The sequence below is a fragment of the Vombatus ursinus genome, unplaced genomic scaffold (assembly GCF_900497805.2).
Source record: "Vombatus ursinus unplaced genomic scaffold, bare-nosed wombat genome assembly UNPS02010788.1, whole genome shotgun sequence".
NCBI lineage: Eukaryota > Metazoa > Chordata > Mammalia > Diprotodontia > Vombatidae > Vombatus > Vombatus ursinus.
In genome coordinates, this window is record NW_020950566.1 from 5531568 (window position 1) to 5539144 (window position 7577).

General features: G+C 36.3%; 1 protein-coding gene across 5 annotated transcripts in view; it reads right to left on the bottom strand.

The window, feature by feature from the left end:
* The window catches only part of CADPS2 (calcium dependent secretion activator 2), a 700135-nt gene that overhangs the window by 488676 nt on the left and 203882 nt on the right, over window positions 1-7577 (bottom strand). The window lies entirely within an intron of this gene.

The following is a 7577-nucleotide window of genomic DNA, read 5'->3' on the forward strand; positions in this document are numbered from 1 at the left end:
ACCCTAAAAGTCAATGATAAAACTTTTCAACAAGAATAATCATTGAGTGATTACTCCTTACAGAGCATCACACCAGGCACTAGTTACATACAAAGGTTACAAAATATGAAGACAATACCATTACTGCAATCAGAGAACTCACCACGAATAGTAAATAAAATTATTTTTCCCAAGGTAAAGAGCAGAAAGCTCAGTTCTTTGTCCTAGGTTGTAGGATTTCTTTTTTACATATTAAAAGATCTGGGGCACTTCCAAGGAATCTTGTTTAAATGATTGTAAACTGTTTATTGGATGTATTCCTACCATATCCTTCAACCTGAATCATCTCTTTCTATCTCTTTCTCTCTCTCTCTCTCTCTCTCTCTCTCACACACACACACACACACACACACACACACACAGAGTTTCCTCAAAATGAGTATTCCAAGATCAGGGTTTGAATCCTGACACCGACACTTATTTGCTTATGTGACCTTTTGAACTGAATCTTAACAAAAATCTAAGTCTTAATTTCCTCATATATAAAACAGGGATAATAACTTCTACCTGTACCTGATAGGGAATTGCTGGAGAATTTATTTACATGTATACAAATCAAAATTCCCCTTTAATCTCCAAAACGTTCCCCATATTTTCAGATATAGTGCCCTCTGACTGAACTCATTTGCTCCCTCCCCTCAAATTCCATTATTTATCTTGATCAATCCAAGTGCTAATTCACTGGATGATACCTGTTGTGCAAGATCCAAGTGTGGAGCTGGTTCCCAGAAAAAAAAAAGAAAGAACTCAATTTCACGTAAGAAATACAGCTCTGGTCTAGTTCAGTGAAGGCTCCATCCAGATCCAAAACATGTCTGTACGAGTTTCCCAGGCAGCTCAATTCACAAAGATGCTATTGGTCTCCCCTGTTAAAAGTGTAACTTGTCTTTTCTATCACTTCAATTAAATCAGTATTTCTATCCCTTGTGGCTCTCATTACCACGGTGTTCAAGTTCCTGAACTCAGATCCAAAAGCACTCATAGATTAAAACAATTGTGGCTCATACAATTGTTATAAAGATTAAAGAAGAGAAATTCAAGCAAGGTAATTTATAAACCTTAAACTGTTACATACAGGATATATTAAATATTGTTGAAATTATTATTATATTTTAAAATTGAATTCAGATAGAAATGGTTTTTGGACAAATGATTATCGTTCTTTTTATGTTTAATGTTTTTAACAGTATTATATTATTTTCCTCTATTTTGATGGAGTTCAGATGGAACTGAGGATAAGATAGGTCTGAGGATTAATCATAGAATCCTAGACCTAGGGCTAGGACAGTCTATCTTGCTATTATTTCATGATTTTAAATATTCTGTGGACTACTGCACAACTGGGTATAATGATTACTTTTTCATAATTGAATAATACTATTAGGTTGTATGCTCATTTGTAGATTCCCTAAACACAACTCTGAAATATACCCAGTAGCAGAGTATGCAACCTGTCCTTTTTGCACATGTCCTTAATTTCTTTCACTAGGGCTTCCTGTTCAGAAATTTTTTATTCCATGTAATTTAGAGATTATGTTGGAATCGATTAAAATGTTTTTCTTGAAAGCTTTGTGGATCAAAATTATATACAGGGAGCTGTAACAGTTATATCTACGATTCTGCACTGTATTCTCCAACGGGTTACCTGTTGAAGTCCCAAGAATATTTTGAGGTTTGGACGAGTAGTAAGGAGACTTGTCATTTTTTAGTTTATAAAGGATACCAAACTTTTGACATATAATTCTAGCTACCTGATTGGTTTTTTCCAGATACCCAGTAGATGCTAATATTTTGTTAAGTACGTTGACAGATACAACAGTTTCCAACATGTCACATAACAGGCATTAATTAATAAAGTTTCCAGGCTGTCTTTAAGGATAATCTTCGTTATTTCTAGGAGCAATGACTTGATCCTGAATCATTGCATGAACTAGTTTCCATAAACAAATCAGACTCAGCCATTTATTCAACTGCTTCTTTGTTGACATACTGATGGTGTAGTTCATATGGATGCTGACCGTGGAGTGCCTTTTGATTCTACTCTTGAATGAACGTTTAATGGGCTTTCTCTGGAAATAAAACTCTTGGTTGGATCTAACAAAATCAGCTGTATACACTCATTGCCAGTCTTTACTATTACTTTGCAAATGAGGTCTCTTTGTTCCATAAATATCTTTGCAACTTTTTAACCAGCTTATTGTGTTCTCTGAGAAGATCAATCAATAGTTTTCCTCATTTTTTTTTTGTCAATTAGGGTTAAGTGACTTGCCCAGGGTTACACCGCTAGTAAGTGTCAAATGTTTGGTCTGAGGCCACATTTGAACTCAGGTCCTCCTGACTTCAGGGCCAGTGCTCTATCCACTGTGCCACTTAGCTGCCCCAATTTTTGAAGAGGGACTGTTTGATGAATCCTGTTTCACTAATATTGTACATGTTTTTGTTGCTAATTCTGCTGTTCATATAACCATGCTAAAAGTATACATTATGACTTGTATTACACTGGTGTTAAATGCTCTTTGTCTCTTTTAAGTTTGAACTTCAGCATGCAAATCATACATCTTTCTCTTGTATATTTTTGTATTTGATATGTTTCCTGGAGAAGTCCAAAGTATTTTCAAGTATTAATTACTTTAAAAATATTTGTTCAGGCTGACTTCTATATTCACATTTAAACCCTCTCATAGGATGTATTACTTACATATATTGAAACAAAATGACATTTTGATGTCATCGGAGAATGTTTCTAAAAGATGAGGTTACTTACTATGTTCTCCACTGGAATCACCTAATTTGATGGCAACTATCATTAAGTAATCAATGCAATTTTATAAGTCATCAAACTTGAAAGACATATTCAATACCATTTAGGAGTGATGGTGATGGATTCAAGGCTAAGCAGATCCAGAGTGGGCTTAGACAGTCTTCCTGGTAAGATATCACTTTTCTAGCGTTTGTTCTTAGCATTAAGGTGTTGACAGTATTTTAAATAAAGAACGGTTTCCACGGGGGTATCAAATACTTTATTGTTCTCATTATGCTTAGATCCATTTTTGTTTTCAATTTACAGTATATCAAGTTCAGAAGCTTTTATTAAACACCTACTTACATTGTGCCAGGCATTGTGCTAAGTGCTAGGATAGAAGCAACAACAGTAGCTAACACTTATATAGCACTTAGCATTTTCTAGGAACTGTACCAAGTGCTTTATATTACTGTTTCATTTGATCCTCACAACTCTAGGAAGTTGGTACTATTATTATCCTGATTTTAGAGATGAGGAAAACAGAGGTTAGGTGACTTGCCCAGGGTCACAAAGCCAGTATGTACCTGAGGCAAGATTTGAGCTCAGATCGTCCTAACTTCAGCTGCCCAAGAAAGAAAGATAAAAAGAATCCTTACCTTCAAGGGCCTCACAGTCCAATTGCTAGACCATGAGTGTGGAACTTAAGTGAAGCCATGACTAAGTTATGAGTGTGAAACTGACTCAAAGACCCTGATTTAATCAATAAAGACATTTTAAATTTTACAATGCTAAGTACTAGACATACAAAGAAAGGCAAAAAAAACAGTCCCAATTTTAAAGGAACTTGAAGTCTAACGGGGGAGATAACATAAAATAATTATGTATGAACAAAATATTTAACAAGATAAACTAGAGAAAATTAACAGAGAGAAGGCCCTAGTATTAAGGGGGCTTTGGAAGGCTTCTTCCAAAAAGTAGCATTTTAGTTGGAAGTTGAAGGAAACCTGAGGGACCAGGCAGCAGAGAATCCTTGGTATGGTGGAGAACCAGTGGAAATTCCAGGAGTTCAGAGATGGAGTGTCTTGCAAGAACAGCAAGGAAGCCAGTGTCACTGGATGACAGAGTACTTTGGGGGATTAAGGTATGAGAAGACAGGAAAAGTAGGAGGTGGTCATGTTATGAAGGATTTTGAACTCCAAAGAAAGGATTTTATATTGGATTGTATGAGTGACAGGCAGCTACTGAAGTTTACTGAATTGGAGGTGTGTGATGGGGCAGAGGGGAGCTGTGTGTCTAACATGGTTGGTCATGCAATTTAGGAAGATTAATCTGACAACTGAAAAGAGAACAGACTAGAGAGGGCAGAAACTTGAGGTGGGGAGACCAATCAGAAGGTAATATTGCAATAGTCCAGGCATGAAGTAATGACGGCTTCCTCTGCACCAGGGTGACAGCAGTATTAGAACGAAGCATACTTGAGAAACTGTACGCTTAAACTGTACTTTGTCCTTTGCAATTTAGGAAACATGAGTAGAACTCAGGAAGAAGGGGAGGGAATATTGTCGGGAACTGTATTTCATTCTACTTCTAGCTTGTTCACGTTGCGTTTTACACCTTGACCTTGCCCACATATACTTAGTATATTTACTATACGTAAACTCTGATAAGCCAAGTTGGTGTTTAAATGGCCAAGTCAGAATTTAGCTGATCTAGGTGATAAGTGTGAATACAGTGTTGTCCTAATCCTTGTATTGTGATTTTCCAATTAATCTCTTGTTATCTTTCCCTTCAAAATCAACCCCTCTGCCTCCCCATCTTGAAGTAGCTGCCCATGCTCCTTCTTAATTTTCACACACAAAATCTGCATGTCTTTTAAGTGGTGAAGTATCACAGCTTAAACTTTTATTTCAATAATTATAAAACAAATAGCGGAAATTCTATAGGACTTGCTTCTTCCCAGATCACGAAAAAGAACCTTCTCAAGAAATTCTTTTACCATGCATTCAGGATGCATTTCCATTAGGATGTTAAGCATTAATTATCATTTTGAATCAACAGGATTTGCTTATGAAAAAGAAAACCTAGGAGTTTTAAAAGAAGGTAGAAAGCACTTATTAGCCATTCCTACTGTAACTGAACTTTGGACAATCCCACAGCAATCATCTCTAAAAAGCAGTACCATAACAATAGAAGAAAAGCAGTAGTTGTGGGGTTAAAAGCTTAAATGGTGAGAAAATATAAATTGGGATCAGAGAATATTTGAACTTGGAGTTATTTCAGATATTTCAGAAATTGCTCTATATTTTTTATAGATTTCACTAAGAAATTTCATTAAATTATAGATCATAAACATTAATGAAAATATACACAATAAATCACATTTCCCCAACAATATATCTCATAAAACACTGTCATATTTTAGAAAATTTATTCCTTAGCATTTATTTTCAATGCTAAAAAAGCAGTAGTTCCATAAAAATTAGTACCTAATGGGATGTTTTTTTAAAAAAGCAAAAGTTAAGATTTAAAAAGAATTGTACGGTTTTCAGAGAGGAATTTAAGGCATTATAATGGGATTTGGAATAAAGCTAGTTCTTGTGGTAAGAGGTTTATTAAGAATGTAAACGATAAATAATGTGTATAAAAAGATTATTCTAATTTAAGCAAATATTTTTGCTTAACCATTCCTTTTCATTTCCATTTCATTCAATTGCTAAATGACAGGGTCACATAATAGTCTAATAATTTTGCCATAAATCTCCCCTGCAACAAATTAATCCTATTCCTTTGTGTTCTTTCCTCTCTCAACAGACACAGACAATGGCAGGATTTTTTAAGAAATCTAATTTTCTAAACCCCCCTCCCCCAACCACAGAATAAAATAACCTCTCTCTTATTCCTAAGGAGTCAGAAAAAAAATTCTGTTAAGTTCAAATACAGAACCAGGTAATTAAAAATAAATAAATTCTTAATTACCTTAGTAGTTACATGCTCTGATAACCATGACTGGGTTGACAATGGATAATATAGATCACTAAAGACCTAGACTGGAAGTCCAGACAGACCCACAGAACAAAGCAATGTCTATTGTCTATTACGTGGGTAGAGAGTTGCTAGGTTTTGAGTCTAGAAAGTTTATATATAGTCACAGGATCAATGCAAGGGGAAAAGAACAAGTGGGACATTAGTATTCTCATCCAATTTACAGTATTACAATTTAAGGTAAAAGATGTGCCCAAGCAGGAATGGACCAACTGAATAGGTATAAAGTCTAAACAGCAGACAAAATAATTAGCTGTCCTACCAACCAGCCAAACAACAAATCATTAAGGTTGAGAGAGATGACAGGACTAAGAGGCTAAGATTTAGCAACAGGAAACCAAACACTAGAGACTAGATTATAAGACATGAATTGCAACCAATGGAGAATACAGTACAACACAGACAATCCGCTTACCAGGGGATCAGTTATAAGTGACAATCACCGTCCTAGGCTAGACACCAGGGATACAAAGACAAACAACAACAATAATAACAACACAGTCTTCCTCTCAGGGAACTTGCATTCTGTAAGAAGAAACAACATATTCACCTCTAAGTACACACCAAGAACATACAAGGTAAATACAAAGTAATTCTAGGGGTACTAGCCACTAGAGAGATCAGAAAAGGTGGTAGTAGCACTTGAAATGCATTTTGAAGGAATCTAGAGATGTGAAGAGGGAGTGGATTTTCCAACACGGACAACAGTCCTGTGCAAAATCACGGAGGAACAAGAGGGAATGTTTTGTGCAGGAACAAGTAGAATGATTTTGCTTGAACACAGAGTGTGGGAAAGGAAATAATGGGTGGTAAGCATGGAAAGGTAGGTTACAGTCAGATTGCAAAGATCTTAAAATGCTAAATAGAGAAATTTGGCTTTATCCTAGTTACTAGAGAGACACTGGAGACTTTTTAAGCTGGGAGGTGATAAGGTCAGATCTATCTGTGCTTTAGAACTATCACAAGCCAGGAAACCCAGTCACTGAAAATTCATGGACCAAGGTCAGAATAGGAGCAGCAGCAAAACTAAATCACTGCTCAGCCAGGAAACTGCTGACAAAGTGCCCTTTATCTCCTGTCTTATGAACGCAGGGAAGGACTGAATCCCAAAATGGAAGGTGAAGGATGCTTAACGGACAGTATCAGAGGGATGTATGGGTAGAGAGCCACTGGATGGTCTCAGTGTTTTCAAATCCTGAGATGCTTATTTTTAATATTGACTGTATTTGACACAGCATCACCCTTTCGTTATTACTAAGAACTCTGGAAATTCATTTATTTTTCAATATATTAGGAAAGAACAGCAAAAGGAGCTGGAGGTAGGTTTCGATGACCACACTGCTAACGCTCATCTCTTACCTGGAATGTCAATTCTCAAGGCGCAGCCTTTTGACTGAGTCCAAGTTTTACAGAACAAATCCTTTTATTAAAAGGATTTGATCTGTAAAGTTTGGATTCACTCAAAGGGCCCTATTTGAGGGCCTAGAGGGCCACTTGTAGCCTGGACCACAGGTTTCCCACCCCTACCCTAGCATATCTGTTTATGGCACAGAATGCTGTTATTTTGTGCTAACTGTGGAGATGATTAGGTTACATTATCCTGGGCACAGAAGGAATAGGTCACTTTTGGACTTCTCTATTTCATAATCATTTAGAGAAAAACAATTTCAAATAGCACTTCCACTACATACATACACACACACACACTCTCTCTCTCTCTCTCTCTCTCTCTCTCTCTCTCTCTCTCTCTCTC